The sequence below is a fragment of the Sparus aurata genome, chromosome 9 (assembly GCF_900880675.1).
Source record: "Sparus aurata chromosome 9, fSpaAur1.1, whole genome shotgun sequence".
Taxonomy (NCBI): domain Eukaryota; kingdom Metazoa; phylum Chordata; class Actinopteri; order Spariformes; family Sparidae; genus Sparus; species Sparus aurata.
This window is the reverse complement of record NC_044195.1, coordinates 33,959,528-33,966,724: the sequence shown is the minus strand read 5'-3', so window position 1 is coordinate 33,966,724 and position 7,197 is coordinate 33,959,528.

Below are 7,197 nucleotides of genomic sequence, written 5' to 3'. Positions count from 1 at the left end.
ATTGTTGGATAAAAATGATATAAGATGCTAATGATGTAGCCTGTCTGATCTCACTGAGCAGGGAGAGACATGGTCTGGTAGCTCTGCAGAGACTCTCCTTCAGGGAAAAGGCAGATATACAAACCCTGGTTATTCTGATGAAGAGGCTCAATACCACTCTTGCTAATGTGGTCACTTCCAGTTGAGGAAATCAAAGAGGCGGAGGTGAACAAAAAGGAGAAGCTGCACTGACTCACTCAGCAGAGTCCACGGCCGACGAGTGCTCACCAACAGCCCGACGTAAAAGATCCAGATTTATTAAGGCGAGACATGATTAAGATCTCATGTATCATGATGTTTCTGACTAAATGACCTCGATATCGATGTGACAATATTATTAGGATGAGTATTGTGTAAGATTTACTGTAGTTTCGTTTTCGGGTCAAACTATAATGCTGAACCGACGTAACCTGGAGGACAGTTAAGGTGGAACTACTGTCTTCCACGCAAGATCTCACGTGACTTTTCCGGCTTTTTATTTTAGTATTGTTCCTTTTTCAACTTCATGATCAATATTGTTTTTCGCTAACGACAAAACAACAAATTATCCTGCATTTATATGGAACTAAGCTTTAGTTTAGGAACAAGCTACTGCTAACGTGAGTTGTTCAAAAACCTTCTTTTAGTAAACTCTGTGCACACAAACAATGTTCTCAATGCTCGTGTTCATGTGTAGAGACCCTGGTGATACTACCAGCAAAGTTTCATGTTGTGTCGAGACTTCTTGCTGTTTTAAAAACAGAGATTGTGATGCTATCGTAAAAGTGCTCGTAGCACTCCCATTGAAAATGAGTTGACCCGAAAACGAAAAAAACAGTCAGTGCCTATTTTGTCGTAACTATGCTTTTATAAGAAGGTTTGACTCGAGTACATTCACAAAAAAAGCCTTGGTTGCATTTTAGCGAGAGTTTCACTTTAAAACACTTACAAACTGTCTCATATCAGGATAAAGTGCGACCCTGACGGTGTGATGGCGTCTTAGAGATGCAGGTAAAGGACGTCCTGATCGCCTGAGACTTTAAAATGTTGCATGTTATTCTCCATTTCCTGTCAGTTCTATGATAGATTAGACACAACATGCAGAGTTTGTATCTCAGTTTCACGTCTAAGCAGAGCACCAGTTTCAGATACAGGCTGAAATGCATCGTGTCTTCAGGCGGCGTGGAGCTTCCTGGTGAAAATGTGGAGCTGAACCAGTTAACCCGCCTCAGACCAGAGGAAGTGGACAGAGATGTCCACATACTTTCGACCACATATTGTTCAACACTGGGGGGATTAATGCAGTGTTGCACCACAGCGAGTGGTGAGGTGTGTCTGCTGTGGCCCACTCTCTGTTGATGTAATATGGAGCCAGTGATTAAAGGATCCTGTTTCCTATCTGTGGGACGGTGGCTGCTCTCTGAAACAGAACCAGCACAGGGCCAAATTGTCGCTAAGCCGGTGAGTCAGCCTCGTTGTTTTGTCGGCCAATATATCCAGGCAACTAGCCTGTAAAACCAGCCATTCTGCCAGTGAGTCAGGAGGAGAGGCTGCCAGGATACAGCCATGCGGAGACGCAGTCGTCGCAGGCCAGACATCTCTTCCACTGTAGCTCGCTACGGCAGCGCCAGCCAGCCACCAAATCAGCTCTCACAGCCCATCAGCTCGCCACCGTAACTTTCTGTTCAGCCAAAGAGTGTGTAAGCCAGGATATCGAGCAACAGGCAAGATTATAGCTGTGACAGCCAAGCGTCCAGCTAGCCAGCGATCTTGGCCAAGTGTAGATTAGGGCGGTCAGAGTCTTGGCTTTATTTTAGCATCAACACTAGGTCACTGGGTCTGAATCTGCTCGCTGGAAAAAGACAGAAGCGCTGAATTTGATATTGAAAGCGTGCGAGGAGGTTGGAGGTATCAGGCTGTCGGAGAATGTGTTTTCATAATCAGTATCTCTTGGGTTTTTTTAACGTGGCTTTTTAGGCCATGTACTCTTCTGTTTGCTGCTAATGTGGCTGTAATCAGCGTTGGATGATTAGCACGGGAGCAATTTCCACAGATTTCTTGGAGGAATAAATTGAACCTTGTGCCATCCAAGAACTGTCAGAATCAGCCAACGAAATACAGAATCACGTGACGGTACGATGCAGTCCCACACAACAGTCCTCAGTTAATATGATTGAATGGACACTCACATGTTTGTAGCATACAGTTAATATGATGCTACAGTCAGCAGCCAGTTAGCTTAGCTTAGCTTAGCTTAGCTAGAAGACTGGAAGTAGAGAAACACAGTCGGCGTCTCTCCATCTAAAATAACAAAATCACCAAATTAACGGAACATAATCACATTTGTTTTTGTTGCCTACTGATTAACTTTCTGTTCCAAGCCTTTTTGAGTTGTTGCGCTATGCTAAGCTAACTCACATGCTCACTCTACAACCATGAGAGCTATTTTGATGTTTTTAGCAAGAAAAGCAAATACGTAGAATTTCCAAAATTGTTGAGCTCGTCCTGTAAAGATCACGAGGGAATATATGTTGTTCAAACTTTATACTTTTGTTATTTCTTTAAGTTAAATGTTCGATTTTATGATGTGACGGTGCAAGAAATAAACACAGCTGGAATTTGTTACGACATCGCGTTAAAAATACTGGTTCCCGACAATATATCGTCCTAGTATCTCGTCAAATATATTTGGCTTTGTCGCCACTTAACGTTCCGGAAAATGTTCCGACGTTGCATTAAAAATATCCTACAGTCTCACCTTTACTAAAGTTGAAACCCCGTCTTGAACAGTGGTCTGTGGCTTGGCGGCTGTCATGCCAGACGTGATAACAGCTCATGTACATGCAACCTAAACCTGCCATGACACGTAGTAAGGGGGAAATGTGCGACGCCGACATTTCAGTCCGGCCTGCTCATGTTTTCCGTTAACGTCTGCATTGGTGGATTTCTGCATTGCAGGTCTTCCTGTTGGTTTGGCTTCCTCACTATTTGACATTCAGCTCCTCAATGAGGCCGTTACTGAGAGAAGCTGCCTTGTTAGTCCTCCGAGATGAATTATGGCGAAAACCTGCAGTTAAAAATCCCTAATGGAGCGAAAAACCTCAGAGTTGAAAAGTGCTCACCGTCTTTTTTCTCCTATTTTCTCTTTATCGAATACCGTTCTATTCTTTGCCACATCCGTGGCGAGCATTAAAGACATTAAAGCCACTGGCTATATATTCATCATTTCTAACCACATTGTCTTCGCAGCCCTTCTGTTTATGAGGCTGCAGCCGAAAATGAAAATATCTTCATGGCGCTGCAGCTCAGCTCTCGACTGTTTATCAGGAAAGAAAAATAAAAAATAAAGTGCCCGAGAAGCCGAGATGAAAAAGGAAAAGCAGGAAACAAAAAGAGAAAACAAATTGAGAGCCTCCCATCGCTCGCTCGCTCGCTCGCTCACGGTGGTCCGCCATCTCCTCGCATCTCGCTCACGCACTTTGATGAGGAAGAGGAGCGAGAGGGAGAAAACTTTCTCATGTTTTTTTCCTATTTAGCGTTTCCGTTTTATCTCCCTTCGCTTTCATGCCTTGGACGGCGGAGTGCTGTTGAGAGGCGACGAGGCGTTGCGGGCGCTTAATGGGTTTTTCGTTTTTGAGGAGGCTGAGGAGTTTATCAGCGAGGAGTCGTCAGGTTTTTAAGGCCCTTAACCTCTCCACATACGTCTGTAATTTAACAGTGTTCAGAAAAGACGGGCTGGTGTCTTAAATACCCTCGAGGCTCCTGTGTCAGTGTTGATTATGTCTTTGGTAGGAAAGAAAGACGACTGCTGAGACTTTGGTTTGAGTTGTTGCAGCAGCAGGAATCTCTCTGGAGGAGGTCTGAACGCAGACCTGTGTGTGTTCACATACGTATCATGTTTTCAGGGATTAAAACAGAAGAAATGGGAGAATGCTGCACTCGTTCTGCATGCTAACATGGACTCGTTCGGACCAGGATGCACACTGTGATGATCCTCTGCAGCAGTCTGACAGAAACACTGGAGGAAGTTCATCACTGATCTGTGGAGGTAGTAAACAAATCCGTCACACATCAACATCTTACGTAAAGAGGATAATCCACACAGAAACTCTGGACTCCTGCTGCCTGACTCATCCTGGAAATATAGATTCCTCTCATGGGCGTGTTCACCCGGGAGATACTCGTCATATCCAGGAGGAATTTATCAGAAGAAGTGCATCATGTGTCAAGACATGTCAGTCAGTTTCAACAGGTAGAACTGGAGAACCGAAATCAGGCTGAGGCCGAAAAGAACTGATGAAGTCACACTTAATCAGACGCAACGTTAGCATGTGTTTAAAGCAGCGTTCACGTCATTTCTTTTTCACATCCATGAAGAAAAATTCAATTTTTTTCATTTTTACTGAAATAAAAAATCTTGAAAAATATAAATTTTCTGTGTAAAACTGAATAAAAACTTTTTTTTTGGAAATTGTGAAAACATTTCTTTCACTCTGTTTCACATGAAAAAACAAAAATGTTTTTTCAGTCAGTTTCACACAAGAAATAAAAGATTTTTCTCCTGGGAGTAAACAAAACATCACTCAGTTTCACAGATGAAGGAAAAAGACTGTTCTGTAAAACTAATTTGTTCCCGATTTTTTTTTCCACTTTCACACATGAAAAAAAAAAATACTGAAAAATGTTATTACAGAACAAAGTTTTCTCCTGAATTGTTTTTCTTTAATTAGTTTCACACATGGTAAAAAAAGAAAATGTTTTAATTTTCCTTTTTAACTCAATTTAACACGAGAAAATAAAATCTTGGGAAAAAAGTTTCTCTTTCAGCAGAAAACTTTTATTTCCTGTTTGAAACTGAATAAAAAAATATTTTTTAATTGTGAAGAATTAAATAAAAAAAGATTTTTCTTAGCAAAACAATTTTTTTTCATTCAGTTTCGCACAAGAACTAAAAAAGATTTCTCCTGAAAGAAAAATATAAATAATTTGTTTTTACCCAACTTTTTTTTTACTCAGTTGATGGATGAAGGAAAAAAATCTGAAAACATATTTTTCACAGAAGTTGTTTCCTGAAAATTATCTTTCCAGGAGGGAATTTTCACGTGTGTAACTCAGTGAAAAAATATTTTTCTCATGAAAACCTCATTTAATCTCTCATCTTTTATTTCATGGGTGACACTGGGTAAAACAATAAAACATCTGAATTTTTGTTTTTCATGTGTAAGTGATTTTTTTTCCCCTCAGGAGAAAACTTTCTCTTCACTGAGTGAAACTGGATGAAAGAAACATTTTCAGGATTTTTTTTTTCGGGAGAATTTTTACACTGTATGAAACTGAGGGAAAAAAAATCTTCACAATTTGAAAAATTCAGAAATAAAAGAGAAAAAAATGTTTTTTTTGCAAAATATTTTTTTTCTTAATCTGTGAAACTGATGTTATGAGTGAAACCAAAGTGAAACATGTTTTATTTCATGTTTGAAACAGAAGGAAAACATTTTTAAAAAACATTTCAAGTGTGAAAACTTTTTTTTTCCCAGTGTTTTTACTTTCTACTTACCTAATGGAACTTTTTGAATAGAACAACATGTTGAGTGAGACTTCAGCTCAGTGTATCAGCTGTCACACTATGACCCATACAGACGGTACCACACACAGAGTTTCAGTTTCTGTACTCGGGCCGAACCAAAACAAACCCACACCTGTTGCTCAGGAGCTTTTTTGGGTGGTGACCTTGGTGACATGCCGCAGGTGTATGTAAACACAGCCAACACCTTTAGCTAATCAGAGAGCGGTCCGACCACACACACACACACACACACACACACACACACACACACACACACACACCTGTGGCTCGGCTCTGGTATTGTACACGGCCGGCTCCACCCCTCGTCTTTGTGCTGATGAATGGAAGGTGTTAGCGTCTGTGGCTCACACTGTTACGTGTAGAAAAAAAGGAACAAAAGAAGAAAGCTACGAAATCGCTTAATCCCTCCAGCGTGCCTCCTTAACTGGCTTTACTTCTTCCCAGCCCCACTTTTAATTTTCTCCTCCGGACTCCCACGTTTTTACGCCTCTCGCACGGCAAAGCCCCAAAAAAATCATCATTCATCATCATCTCCTCTCAGATTTAGTCATGCAGGCCGAGTGTCACATGTGTGTGACGGGGTGAAACTCAGGAGCACTCCCAGATCTGCTCACTGATTTCATTGTGATGTTAGTAAACACAGAAACCTCCGTTTGCTCCGACAGGAAGCTGTGTGACAACCGACCAGTGACCAGAAACACTGACTCACACCGGGTTCACATCTGGACTCACTCCGGTTCAACACACATATAACATCTCTGATTTTGATTTGTGTGTTTTTTCAGACTTCATGTACATTTGAACTTCTCATTTAATTGTTCCTGTAGATTAATTACAAAAATGCCAATTCATTGTCTGAGATCTTGATGAGATGAGTCAGCCCATTAGACACCACTAATGATGGAGGAATTTCAGTTATGACCACGTGTAAACACACCTTTTAAGTAATGTGTGTGTGTGTGTTTGTGGGGCAGGTCCGGTTCTACCCGACTACACAAATAAATATTTTGTTCCTCTTTGTTTAGGACCACATCCTGTATGAACGCTGTCTCGTCTGTTGGTCGACACAAACATGTTTTTGATTATCCTGCCAGAAGATTGTTTCATGGTGAGAATAACTATTTGAAGAAAAAGCAAAAAAAAGAACAACCACATCGTGCCACAAAAAAAGGTTTAATGTGGCTGTACATGGTGTTTCTGTATTAATAAATATACATGTTTCTCCTATGTGGTGTATTCAGGTTGATCACTCTTTCACTCTCCAGTTATTGTAGTGGGATTATGGTAAAACAAGCCTCTGATCATCAGGCAGAACTACTTTTTCAAAGACCTGCAGGATTCAACAAGCAACCTGTCACCTGCCAACGTGACTGGCCACAAAAGATCTTTGTCAGGTAAATGAGAACAAAGGTTGCTTCAGGTGTTTTTAACAAATGAGCCATTTATACAGTCAGAGCAGCCTCAGACTGAACTCCTTAACAAGAAAACAGTGCCAGTAAAAAACAATAAAGTCTGGAGGGTTTGTGGTCCAACAGTCTTCAGTTCTTCTGGTACCACAAACAGAAATCTTTCCCCTAATTTGAACCGTTATT